This window comes from Protopterus annectens, chromosome 2.part1 (assembly GCF_019279795.1).
Source record: "Protopterus annectens isolate FY-2018-M chromosome 2.part1, PAN1.0, whole genome shotgun sequence".
Taxonomy (NCBI): domain Eukaryota; kingdom Metazoa; phylum Chordata; order Ceratodontiformes; family Protopteridae; genus Protopterus; species Protopterus annectens.
In genome coordinates this window covers 1915940377-1915953768 of record NC_056729.1, presented here as the reverse complement: position 1 = coordinate 1915953768, position 13392 = coordinate 1915940377, and the positions used below count along the sequence as shown (strand labels likewise).

Genomic DNA, 13392 nt, shown 5'->3' with positions numbered 1-13392 from the left:
AGTATGAACCTATGAACTGTCTTGTTTGCTTTCCTAATAGAATAGCAAAGGTATTTATAATAGTTGACTTCCTTGTTCAGAAATTATGCCCACATGAGCATTTCAGCAACAACATGTATGGTCATAATTTGGTAGTGGGCAATAAAGTGGCTAAGTCTATTAAAACATAACCACTTTAGGTCTGCTAGTACTTCCAACTAATTACCTCATCCTGAGCAGCCAAGTGCTCTGTATTGTGCGGAAAGTTCCGTGTTTGTAATGATTAAGCCACTGTTCCGCAGTTCTGCAATGAGCAGCCGTTGCTCCGCTTTGTGACTTTTGACTGGCTTGTATATCACAGTTATAGCTAATCAGCATCGCAGTATACAAGCCAGTCAAATAATTTACATCTTTAAGAAAACGAGTGAACTTTTCTGTGCCAGACTATGCAATTACAGCTTAGCGATAATCATGCTTTTCAGTAAGTTTCTTGTCTTCACCTGGTCCTTGTTTCATTGCAAGTAAGCTCATGGGATAAATACAAATAAGCACTTTTTTAATCAGAGTTCTTATGCATGGTGTAATCAGTCTTTAACTCCATGTACTGTTTACCAATGATCAGCTATTAGTTTTAAATAAAGGATTCATGGGTTTGTTAAGCAGTATATACGTGTGATGGTTATGTTTAATTGAATGCTTTATATCACTAGCCAGACACATAACTAGCGATTTCCATTTTGTGTCTATCCCATTTCACATTATAAATGCTACCTCCTGTACAGACCACATAAAAAACTGTCATATGCCTACTCTGCAACTACTAAAAAAAAGTGATTAATCACATTTCTTAGCATGTTGTATGTGGATGTTAGTTGTTGCCATTATTTGATTCTGATAGACTTCCTTCTTCCTCTATAAAGCATAACGTTTCAGTGGGGGTTTTCAGAAAAATGATACCTTCACCAAAGTACAGACAATCTGTCTGGCTATACTCCCTTTACCATCTTAAATTAGAGCATTCTCTCATAAACTATGGGCTTTATTTTGGCTGTTTCCCGACAGAATCAGGTGTTGTATGTGCAATATTATAAAAAGAAAAAGCAAAATTAATGGTCTAAACAACTTAAAGCTGCAAAACACTGGATATTGATTTTAAAGTGATGGGATGAGCTGGTAAAACTGATCATTTTAACACTAGCAGTATGGATTATGTCAGCTTGCCACTTATGTAACCAACAACATTTTCATGGGTTAAAGATGAGTTGGAAGATTGGGGAAAAGCCTAAGTGGTACTGAAGAATGCAGCATAGCTGGTAGTCTTTTTATTAACACATCTCTACTTTCAGTACTTGGATGCTGCAAATATATTACAATTCATGTCATGCTTATTTGGGTCTATATTAAATCATCGAACGCTTAGGAAAGTGAATGGTGATTTATTTTCCCCATGTAAGCAAAAGCTTACAAACTCGAACGCTTAGAACAGCAATTTTTTTCCCAGGGAAAAAAATCGCTGTTCCAAAAAAAAAAACAAAAAAAAAACAGTTAAAACATAACATAAAGTGGAGGACTTCACCTCCACACCCCCGTACTTAATTATACCAACTTCGAGATCGCACTACAGTGACGAAAATGGCAAAGTAACGGACGTGGCCAACAGATTTCTTTCCCAGGGAAAGAATTCACTTATATGCCAGTTCGTTCAACCAAGATACATTCGACTAAGACACATTCAATCATCTAATAGGAACCCGCTCATTTGATAACCTGTTACCTCTGAATGGAAATGTTGTTGTTTCTGACTTCCAGAAAAAAAAAAAGAAAAAGTTTACTGGTGGTTAGTAATGACTTGCTGCTTTAGTGAATATGGAGGGTGTTCTTATGACACAGTCCATTGACAGTATGATAGATTAGCCATGGAGCAATTCTCCCTCCCCTTACATGCTCAGTACTACCCCTGCTGCCTACGTTCCATTCAGGAAAACTTGTGCTCTGATGGCCAATGCAACACCCCTTTTTTATTGCATGCTCAGATGTCCGGGGAGTAGTTTTATTGGATGTTAGTGAGCCCACTTCAACCAGGTGCCATGGAAATGGTGCATTTTCACATAGGTTCATACCACACATATTAAATTAATTTTGCTTTTTTTTTTTGTTAGTACTGTGCCTCTCTGTCTAACATTGACACAGAAGTGATACCGGGGTAACCTATATGATCCATCATCCCATCAAAAAATTTTCTCTTGAAGAGAGTCAATGAGGACAAGAGCCTCTCTGGGTTATCTCTCTGTCCAGCATGTTCTATTTATTTCAGTGCTGAGGTTCAAGTCTCTCGAGCACGTAGCTTGATGGGATTTGGATTTTCTGAGGTGCAGCATAGTGTGAAAATAGGGTGTTCCACATTTTGATTGTTCATCACACTTTGCTAGGATCTGTGTTCCACTTTGGCCTCTTAAGAGGTTGAGACATATGACCTTGTCTGTCCATAAAGATAAAGAAACATTAAGCTGGGGTAAATCTGAGGTCACTGAACCATTCATCTAAGTTATAGTTAAAGGAAGTGAGGAAATGAGAGATGTGCTTTGCATTAAAAAGTGTGAGTTTGTTACAGATGTGTGGGAGTCCTTGGGAGAGATTTTTCTCATGTTAACAAGTGCTTTTTATTCTAATAATGATTTAGGCCCCTTATTTTTGTATCTGTGTTACAACTAATATTGTGGATATGCAGTATATTTAAGCAGAACTGGGTCACTTACAACGTTATAAGTTAGATATGGATCATGTATGACTCAGAAGGAGACAGCAAAGAAAGGTAGAACTTTTTGAAATGTAACATAGTAAGCACATACCCAAAAAAAATGTTTGATGAGCAGGATCTGAGAATATGCAGGCTGGCCATGAAGGGTGTTGCCTGATGAGGATGATGAGAGGGGAATGATGATCTCATTTTACCTAGGGGTTATGTGCATAGAAATCAGTGAAGTCATCAATACATTAAGTCAAGGCTGAAAAATAAATTATTAGAAAGTGTTAAAGGAACAATACTTGAAAATATCAAGCTGTATTTATAGCATATTTCTTGAATTTGCAAGGATAGCAATATGCAGCAGTTCTCATCACTGCTGTTTCACAGCTCTAGGATCAAGCTTTCCTACTGGCAGGTGGTGTGTGATAATCAAAGGACAGCTTGTTATAGACAGGGGTTAAGAGGTAACTAATGATAGTGTCTAATTTAAGGGGGATATCACTTGTGTGGTAGGAGTATAAAAGTTCCTGTTTACCATACTTATCAGTGTAACATGTTTTGACATTCAGCTTTAGGTTGTAAACCTGACATGAGTTTGTCCATGCTAAGCCCTTGAAAGATATGAGTTATGTCGAGGGAGTTAGTGATAGTTCCAAGTTTGCTGTCATCTGCAAACTTGATCAGCCAAGAGGTCTTCAACATCAGATCTGACATCACAAAAATAGATGCCAAATAGAAGTAGTAGCAAACAAGAAATGTGGGTTACAACACTGAAGAAAAAAGTTAATGGAGGAAAGTGTGTGCCACCATCTCTATGTAATAGAGTGCTGTGTAGCAGAGAACTTGTTGACAATTCATGTTGACCAAAGGCTTATACTGAGGTTTCCTAATTGTCATTGGTAGTGTGGAGAACAATGCGAAAAGCCTAAGCTAAATCGATGTAAGCTGTGCACATGGAGTTACTCTTGTATAATAATATTGTATCTATTGCAAAGAAGTCAGGTTTGATTAAAAGGCACAAACTATCTTTTAAAGAGACAAGTTGGTTAGGATCAAAGGATTGTAGGTTCCTTATGCCCCTGCCTATGAGGTACATGATGGCACTTTCTACCACCTAGCAAAAGGTGCTGGAGAGGTTAATAGCTCTATAGCTTCCAGATTCCATAAAGGTACCTCATTGTGGATGGTAACTACTAAATCTATTCTCAAAAATTCTGATATGTACCAGTAAAGGGGCTGCATTTTAATACTTTAAAGCTGAGGTCTGATGGGCATTGTTTCATGCTGACCAGCATGTTATTTAATCGCATTGGCTTTGACACTTTTGTTACGTGATATTGTATTAAGTATGAGGTCACAAGTAATTTCCAGAGGCAATTGCTATGGCCTGGATACTTTTATTGTGAAGTTTGAAGGTGAAAGAGGAGATAAATTTGAGATGAATGTGTTCACAACACCATTGTCTATATCCTCAGTAGGCAATGCCATTAGAGATGTTAATCTTTAGATACTTAAGGAATTTATTGTTTTTATCCTTTGATAACATAGCACTTTATTTAATAATTAGCTATGCAGGATTTATTCTTTCTGATCAGTTCATTGTTAACCATTTCACGGTTAACTTATAGCACACTGATTTTCATTCAAATTTTAGGGCTATTGGCTTTTGTCTATAGTTTTAAAGTCTATTATTAGCTGAGTTCTGCTGGACTTTCTTTTCTAAACTTGAAGATGATTTGTTGCAAATAGCTGTACACATCTCACTTTTTTAATTTCATCAAGTGTTTTGAGTTTCTAATACCATGATGGGAATGGACCCCATTCCTAAGTCAAAGTATGATTAAAGTTCCTAAAATTAGTATTGTTTTGGTCTTTTTTTTTTTTTTACTGAAATAGTTTTTATTTTCAGTTAAATATAACATTTTCATAATATTTTAAGTATCATTTTAAACAACTATATGCAATATTTACATTAGCCTGACTTTCAAGTATATTCAATGTATATTAATAAATATAGAATTGACAGATCAGTTATCAGAGTGACAATATTAATTATTGCAGAGTGTCCAACAAAGATACAACTTTCTTCCATGGATTATTTACCAGTGGCCTGGGATAGAGTCATAGTTCTTTGATTTTTAATTCCATCGATGTAGTTGTCCTCAGTAAAGTGTAGAATTTTTCTGAGGTCGATGATGTATTTGAATTCCACCTTCTGGTTATGCATTTCAAAGATATAGCAAGTATTGTCCATAAATAATACATATTTGTCTTATTCAGGTAGGGACCTTCATTTACATTTACTATAATTAATGCTTTATTTAAGGTAAAAGATTCATTAAATAAAGCTTGTAAAAATGATTAATTCCATTCCAATATCATTTAATTTTATTACATTCATAAAAATATAAGTCCAGTCTGCTTTATTTGACTGTTCACACCTCCAACAAAAACCATTTGTAGTAGAATTGATCTTAATTCTATCTGGTGTTAAAAAATGCTCTGTGTAAGTATTTCCAATTAAATATTTTCCAGTACTGTGTCTTAGAGGTGTGATTAACTGATAGTAAGATGTTAGATTTAATTTTTTATGTTAACTGTAATGACTGGCCTTTTATTAAGAACTGCCAGTATGATGGTTTGGGAATTGTTTTATATGTTATTAACTCTTTGTATAGATTTGAAATGGAATTTTTCTTTTCACAACTATTAAATATAAATTCATATAGATAACTTATTAGATTTGGTATATCTTTAAATGAGGAATTATTGATTAATCTGCTTAAATCTTGAGTGTACATTAGAATACTTTGTAAGGTTAATCAGTCCTATGTTGGAATATTGTAAGTAGTTTTTATCATATGTATATCTAAAACATTTTTTTACACATTGAAACCAGCATAATAATCCATTTTGTTCCCAGGAGGTTATTGTTTCCTTATATATTTTGTGAGGAAAATTCTTAGTGATGGTAAATGGGGTTAAAAGGTCAAACCAAAGTTTTAGATCTATGTTTGCATTGATAAGTTTCCTAAAGGAATTAATGTAATGATTAATTAGAAATGTTTTAGAAGGTTTTGTTATATTATATTGTATACTGATACATAGTATGTACCAAGATTTGTTAGATCTGTCTAGTATTAAGAATTATTTTAATAGATTAAATTCATTTATTAATATAACCGTTGTTAATTATTTCCAGTTGGCAAAGTAATTTGGGTTTATCCAATCTATTGTAATTTTAAGCACAGATGCTTTTATATATGTTTCAATTTCTGAGAAGTTCAATCCTCCTTGTTTCCATGGTCTAATGTGATGTGTTAGAGCTATTCTGTTCTTTAATAATCTAGCGTAAGTTCTTGTTTTCCTATGATGTTGTTTTGGTCCTTGATGTTAGCCAGAAGTGCTCTTTGCAGCACCTACAATATGCTCAGTAATGACTCGTTCTGCAATTCATATGGAGTTACATGTATCGGTAAAATATCTAAGTACGACTGCACATACTTTATTATAGACCCATTACTCCTATTAGAACTGGGTATCCTTCTTCAACATTGCCTTTGTTTCTGCCTGCAATTCCTTGTATTTTATGACTTTGTGTCTCTCTTTAAGTAAGACACTGTAGTCACTGGGTGTAGCAATTTCAGTGATCAGTGCTACTTTTGTCTTTTCATGGACTGCTATTCTGGTTTTATTGCATCTGTTTTTTAAAGTGTTGGTAATGGGTGATCCCATGTGATATAAATGTCATCATTTTCTATAATGCTTTGTGGCTCATGTTTTCAATGTTTTACAGCCACTTCAATGTTATAATGTTTCCACAATTCCCAATGCAACAGTCTTGCCACATAATTATGTCTTCAGTAATCAGTCCTTCTGCCATTACTATATCACAACTAGCAACAAGACGTGTGACTGCTTCCAATTCTGTTTTTAAAAAGTTGCATTTGCCTGTTTCTCCCACATATTCAATATACTTTGTAAATCAATGTGTACATAGTCCACTATCTTGGGCTGCCAATATAAACCTTTTGTCTTTAGTTTTAAATTTACCTTTCCTTAACCATTCCTGCATTCATTCCTGGTAAACATTAGTTTCTTCCAAGAGTGTTCTGTACTTGCAGCTATATTTATGCATTTTACAACAAATATTTCTTGCCTGCTCACCTGATTCTTCACCTTATATTCTTTTTTTTTTGTTTTTTGACACATTCAGTTGCTGCCTGATTTTTATTTACTTCTGGTTTGATTTCCATCCCAGCTTGATAGCAATAAGCGTCTGCTAAATTAAGCAGAGAAGTTACCCTCATGTTTTAAAACTTTCATTACATTTGGTTCTTGTGAAGTCAGTAGATATGTATGCAGTCCTACAATTGCAGATCTATGCAATTTCGAGGAGGGTTATACCTCCTTCAGAATGGGGAATATATAGTCTTGGTATACACTTATTTTCATAAATCATTTAATAAACATGAAGCATCCTACTTGTTTTCCTGTCCAAACAGTCCAATACCTTTTGGGGGCAGTGAATCACTCCAAAAGTATAAGTTAGGACAGGAAGAGCAAATTGATTTATAGTTTGGACCTTGTTCCTAGATGTCAGCACTATTTTCAGTATTAATTTTAGTCTTCTAAAATATTCCTTACTAAGATTTATTCACATTTGTTCATGATTTATTGTTGATCCTTCATCAATTCCCAAATATTTATATACTCCCTCTTGCTCAGGTTCTTTTATGTTCTAGGCTGATGTTTTCTTGGTGCTGCAGCTATCCTTCTTTAAAGGTTGCTTTTGCATATTTATCAAGATTAAATGATAATCTTGCATCATCTGAAAAAAACTGACCACTTGCAGTTGTGTTTTCAGTTCCTCAACTGATGAACCATACAGTTTTAAATCATCCACGAAAAGAAAATGAAAAATATTTACACTCTGTTGTTTTCTGGGAGCCAAATTGTAACCATGACCTAATCTAAGTAGGCAGCTTAATGGGTTAAGGGCAAGACAGAGGAGCAGTGGTGACAAAGAGTCACCCTGGAATATCCCCCTTTGAATTTTTATCCCTTGAAAAATGAATGTGTCCTTTATCATGGCTTAACTGCAAAAAAGTTTGCCACTGTTTCATGGTCGCTGTAATGTAATTGATTAGTGTAGGGTATATCTTACACATTTTTAAGCACTCTTTTATCCAAGAATGCGGGATACTTTCAGATGCTTTTTTGTAGTCTATCCATTCCATACTTAGATTCTTCCCTTTTTACAATTCTTCATTGTGACTTTGTTTAACAAAAATGATCCTTTGTTCCATATGACTTTCTTTAGTTATCCTTTATTCTATTGTCATGATTGAGGTTTCTTCTAAATGACAATAAACTCTATCAGCAGCAGTTCCAGTTTATAGTTTATAGTTTATACATCATCGGAGGGCAAGTTATTGGTCTATTATTTTTAAGATAACTTGCAGGAGTATTGTTTTTCCTGCCATTATCAATGTTGGCTTCTGTTTGGGTGTGCATATAAATAGTTCTTACTATTGGCTAAATCTTCATGTAAAGATGTTAATACTTTTAGCCAGAAGTTAGGTACTGCATCTGGACCTGGGGTTTTCCATTTAGGAGCTTTTCATAACTTTGTTTCAGTCTCTCTGTCTGTTACTTGATCCCATTTCATACCCTGTACATTTGAACTTCTTATTCTTTCTTTTACTTCTTCTATCCATTTATCACATTTGTTATGTTTAACAATATCGTCATAGATATTTCTCCAAAATGTATCTATTTCTTCCTTTTTGGTGGTGTTTCAATTTCTTTTGCCTTGTTTTCCAATTCTCTGTAAAACTTTTTCAGGTCTTCATTAAATTGCTTATTTTGTACTTTTCCTTTATATTTATCTATGTATCTTCTAAGCATTTCTGCATGTGCTGATATTTTTAGTTTATTATTTGCGATAGTGCATGGTAGATCACTATCTATTCTCATACTGTGCATTGCTTTTGTCATGTCTATCTTTCTGAGCATTTTTGTTGATCTGTTCTCTCTTCTATACTTTTCTAACAGTGACACTTCTTGTCTTAACTGCTTTTTAGTTTTCACTATTCAGTGCTTCCATAATAGCATTTGATTTCTCCCCTTCCTTCCCTTGCTGCCCTGTGTTTTTGTGGTAAGTCTTTATCTGTTATTAATTTAGTTGCACAGTAATATATCCTATTTACTTCTATCACACGAATTTCTATGAGTCATCCTGATTACTGTGTTCATTTGTTTTATCAGTCTTCTAACTTTTGGGGTTTTTATATACTTTTTGTTGTATATCTCTTTCATTGATGTCACTATGTCTGTCCATCTCTATTAAATCAAGCAACTGTTCTTTTAGATAATTTTCTTCTAAAATGAGGGCACATACTTTGCTTTCCATTTCCTGTGGGCATTCTAAAAACGTTCCAGAGCAACTTCCTGTGCCATCCATTGCTCTCTCATATGGGAACTCACTGGCCTAGCACTCCACAACATTGACTATGTTAAAGGTGCTACAGTTTCCTGTTCTTTCCCTTGTTGTTTAACTCAGCTGAACTATTGTACTAGTTTCCTGTGGTAGGCTCCAAACTATATTCATATGACAACTGATCAGATGTTTCCCACTACACTGGTTTCTGTTTAACTTGGATCTACTGCTGTACACTATTGTAGTGTTATCAGGGTTAGATTTTCTGCAATAAGTCCTTCACTTCACAAGTAATCAATAACCTCAGTTTCTATTTCTTTTACTTCTCCATTACTAATCCTCTTTTTTAGTTTTTCTCTTTCTTTTCTTATTTTTTGTATAGTAAAATGTTCCATATCCAGATGTCTTTGCCTGTATTTCTATTCAAATATCTTTGATACTGCTTTTTTTATTGATTAGTTTTGCATAAAAATTGCACCATATTAAATGTCTTTTTCTTTCCCATGTCCTTATTTCTTCTTTAGATTTCTACTGCTTCTCCTGTTTCTCCCTGCTTGGAGGACTCGTTGTTCCATCATGCTGTGATATTTATTTATTTTTTATTTTACATTTGTTAACTGGTGGTGTCTGACTGAGTTGAAAAGGTCCTTTTTTAGCAGAGGCCCCACACAGAAAAATAATTACAGATACATTTAGATATTTAGACATGATCAGTATATACACAAATTACAATAGACATGTTTTTACAGTGGTATGCAGCACATCAACAGTTACAGTAGAGAGAAGAAACAAGAAAATCTTAATTTAAAAATAAAGGTAATTAATAGATTTGTGGTGTACAGCTGAAATTTGGAATATAGGTAGAATACATACATTGTGCATAGGCACAGTACATACATTGCACATTAGCCAGTGTTTGTGAGTAAGAGTGAGAACTGTTATCAAGTACTCTAGGCTTAGTATGTGTACTTTATCCTCTTTCACTAGCCTGGGGAGCAGTCATTGCACTGCCAACTTTGCTTGAGATGTTGCCTAATGAGGTTTTTAAAGGAAGTTATGGACGATGTGTTTTGTATGCTAGTGGGGAGACAGTTACATTTTTTAGCCACTGAACTGCTATATAGTGTGTCTCCAAAGCTATTATAGCTGTTGATGTCTTCTAGTAGACATTTGCTTGATGATCTAAGAGGCCTTTTGACTGAGTGATGTTGTATTAGGTTTTTGAGGGCAAGACACTTATTGGAGAATAATAGATAGAGTGACAGAGGCACAGCTGATTGTAGGTTAAGAGGTTGGGCAGTTCAAGCCAGTGGAGCTGGCTCAAAGCAGTACAGTGATGAGCTCTATATGAGCAATTTGCATCAAAGCAGGCAATTCTGTTATAGCAGGCTTCCATTTTGCTTAGATCAGTTTAGTTGAGATTAGTCAGAATCGGAGATACATAGAGTAGGGGTGATAGAAGCTGGGACTGAGCAATGGCTGATCTTGTGTTGTTGGTAAGAAACATTTTGATACTGTAGAGTGATCCCAGTTTAGCATGTACTTTTTAAATAGTTAAGTTGAGATGACTATCAAATTTTAGGTGGGAGTCTATGTTTATTCCCAATAGCTTAGCCTGTGCCACTGGAGCAATTGGAGTAGCATTTGTGGAGTAGATAGTGAATTGACTATCAGTGTTTTTGTTAGAACTGGTTATAATCATAAGCTGCATTTTCTTTGGATTAAGGATAGGTTGGGCTTTGGTAAGGTAGTTTTCAATGTCAGAGAATGCTAGCTGAGTTGTTTGCAGGAGGGTAGGTGCAGCACAGATTAAAGTGGTACCATCTGCATACTGAATGATAGGTGCATGCTTTGTGGAGGTATGGAGGTCATTTGTGAAGATTGTGAACAGTAGTAGCCCTACGACAGAACCCAGTGGGGCACCTATAGTTATGGGCAGCTGAGGAGAGAGAGAGAGAATTTTCCCATTTCACAGCATGGTACCCGTCAGTTAAGTAGCTTTGGAATTTGATAGGTGATATTGGTTTAGTTTGTTTAGCAGGATTTGGTGTAAAACTGTGTTAAATGCTTTGGACATATCCAAAAAAAAAAAAAAAAAAGAGTTGACGCCTGCAGGCCTTCATTTTTGAGATGGTTTATTGTGTCTGTGAAGCAGAGGAGGGCTGTAGTGGTACTATGGGTAGGTCTCAAACCATGTTGAGTAGGTGACTGGATGTTGTTGTCGGGTCTATATTATAACATCGAAGTCTTACAACTTCGAATGTTATAATATCAAACCCAGTAGAGCGAAACACCTGAAAACTGAACAGTCAGAATAGTGAATTTTTTACCAGGGAAAAAATTTGCTGTTCTGACAAACATACACACAACACAATCACACCAAAATAAATAATCCACACACACACACACACACACACACACACACACACACACACACACACACACACACACACACACACACACGCACACACACACTTCACAAAACCCTACACTAAACCATACATACACCACTAGCTATCCACTTACTTTAACCCAACCCTAACCCTAAGGTCCGTCACTATCGCACACTCACCTTACCCACTCCCTAACTAACTCACCTACCCCACCCCAACCCTCATGTCCACACAATCGCAAACTTACTTGACCCACGCCCTAACGCTAACTCACCTAACCCACCCCCAATCACACACTCACCTTCATTCGCGCACTTACCTTAACCCGGTCCATAACCTTCGTTCCACAGTTGGGGAAATAGTGAAGCTGCAGAAACGGCCCCCCCCGAATACTTTCCCTAGGAAAGTATTCGGTGTTCTGCAGCTTTGCTATTTCCATCATTCGCTATACTGTGTTTGATATTATAACATTCGAAGTTGTAAGACTTTGATGTTATAATATAGAACCGTTGTTGCCTAGGAGATATTTTAGCACCTGGATATGGATGCATTTGTCTAGGATTTTGGCCAGGGAGGAGAGTATAGCAATGGGTCTAAAGTTATTAAGTTCAGTGGAGGTCCCACCTTTATGTATGGGTCCATGTCTTGAGGATTCTATAGTCGTTTTTTTCCAGTCCTGGCACCAGTGCACCTACCAGGATTGGGCACATTTTATCCTGGGTCTTGGTGCTCCCAGCTTTCTTTTTTTATTTTTTAACCCACTTCTGTCCATAATATATGGTATATAAAATACAGTCTGTATATCAGTATCATCTTCATGAGATTTTGTGAAAAACAGAGTCCACCTCATGAAGGTACTCACCAAGATGAATTAAATTCCAGAAATGCTACTCTCTTTTGCTTGCTGATTTATCATCTCTCCATTTGGAGCTGTGTAAGAATGGAGATGGGAGTATAAACTTTGAGTATATGGTGAGGTAATAGCTATAGGGTCATCAAGGTGTGGGAAACTGGTGAATTCTTTCACAGCTTCCACAAATACAAGAAAGTGGCCTTGCAGAAGTAGCTACACATAGTTGGCTTGGTCTTGTACCAGTACTGTGACTATATAGTGAATAAACTAGCACAATGATATGATTTTCTAGGGAAGGCACGGTGCTTGATTCAGAGATACAGTAATGAACATCTAATGAGGCATTCCCCTGTGCACTTTCCTTATTATCTCTGAACCGGCTAGCCTCTCTGTCATACTAATTGAGGAACCTGCACAGGTGAATCAACAGAGATGGAGATACTGTCTATGAATCCTAGCTATTGATTCTTTTTACAAAGATTGATTTTCAGCAGTTACAGATTTAACTTCAGTTCATAGTGTGTCATTTCTACACCTCACACTTTTGGTCTAGTCACTAGGCAATACTTAATGAAAACTTAGTAATTAGTTTCAGTATTTTTATTAAAAAGTAGTTGTGAAGCCATGGACAATTCATAGAAAACTAATGTCATGTTTATGAAACTATCAAATGTAAACATTTCCAAGAGAAAATTATTACATGAATGTAGGTTTTAATTGTTCAAATAATGAATGGGTGTATACAAACTGCCATCCTAAAGGATAGATTATAAAGATTTCCATTCAACTTCATATTGCTATATACCTTAGAATCAATTGATACTCAGCTAATTACTGAACCATAGACTACAGACTGGATATATATGGCGGCAAGACCATCAAGCTAAAGATTAAAAATAAATAAATTGAAAAAAGTTATTAATCTTTACATTACTTGATATTCTTTGCTTTTTAAATTATGTTTTAATAGTAAATATCC

General features: G+C 35.5%; 1 protein-coding gene across 1 annotated transcript in view; it reads left to right on the top strand.

Moving 5' to 3' along the window:
* The window catches only part of LOC122794692 (E3 ubiquitin-protein ligase TRIM17-like), a 512331-nt gene that overhangs the window by 305844 nt on the left and 193095 nt on the right, over positions 1-13392 (top strand). The gene's annotated exons all lie outside the window — the stretch shown is intronic.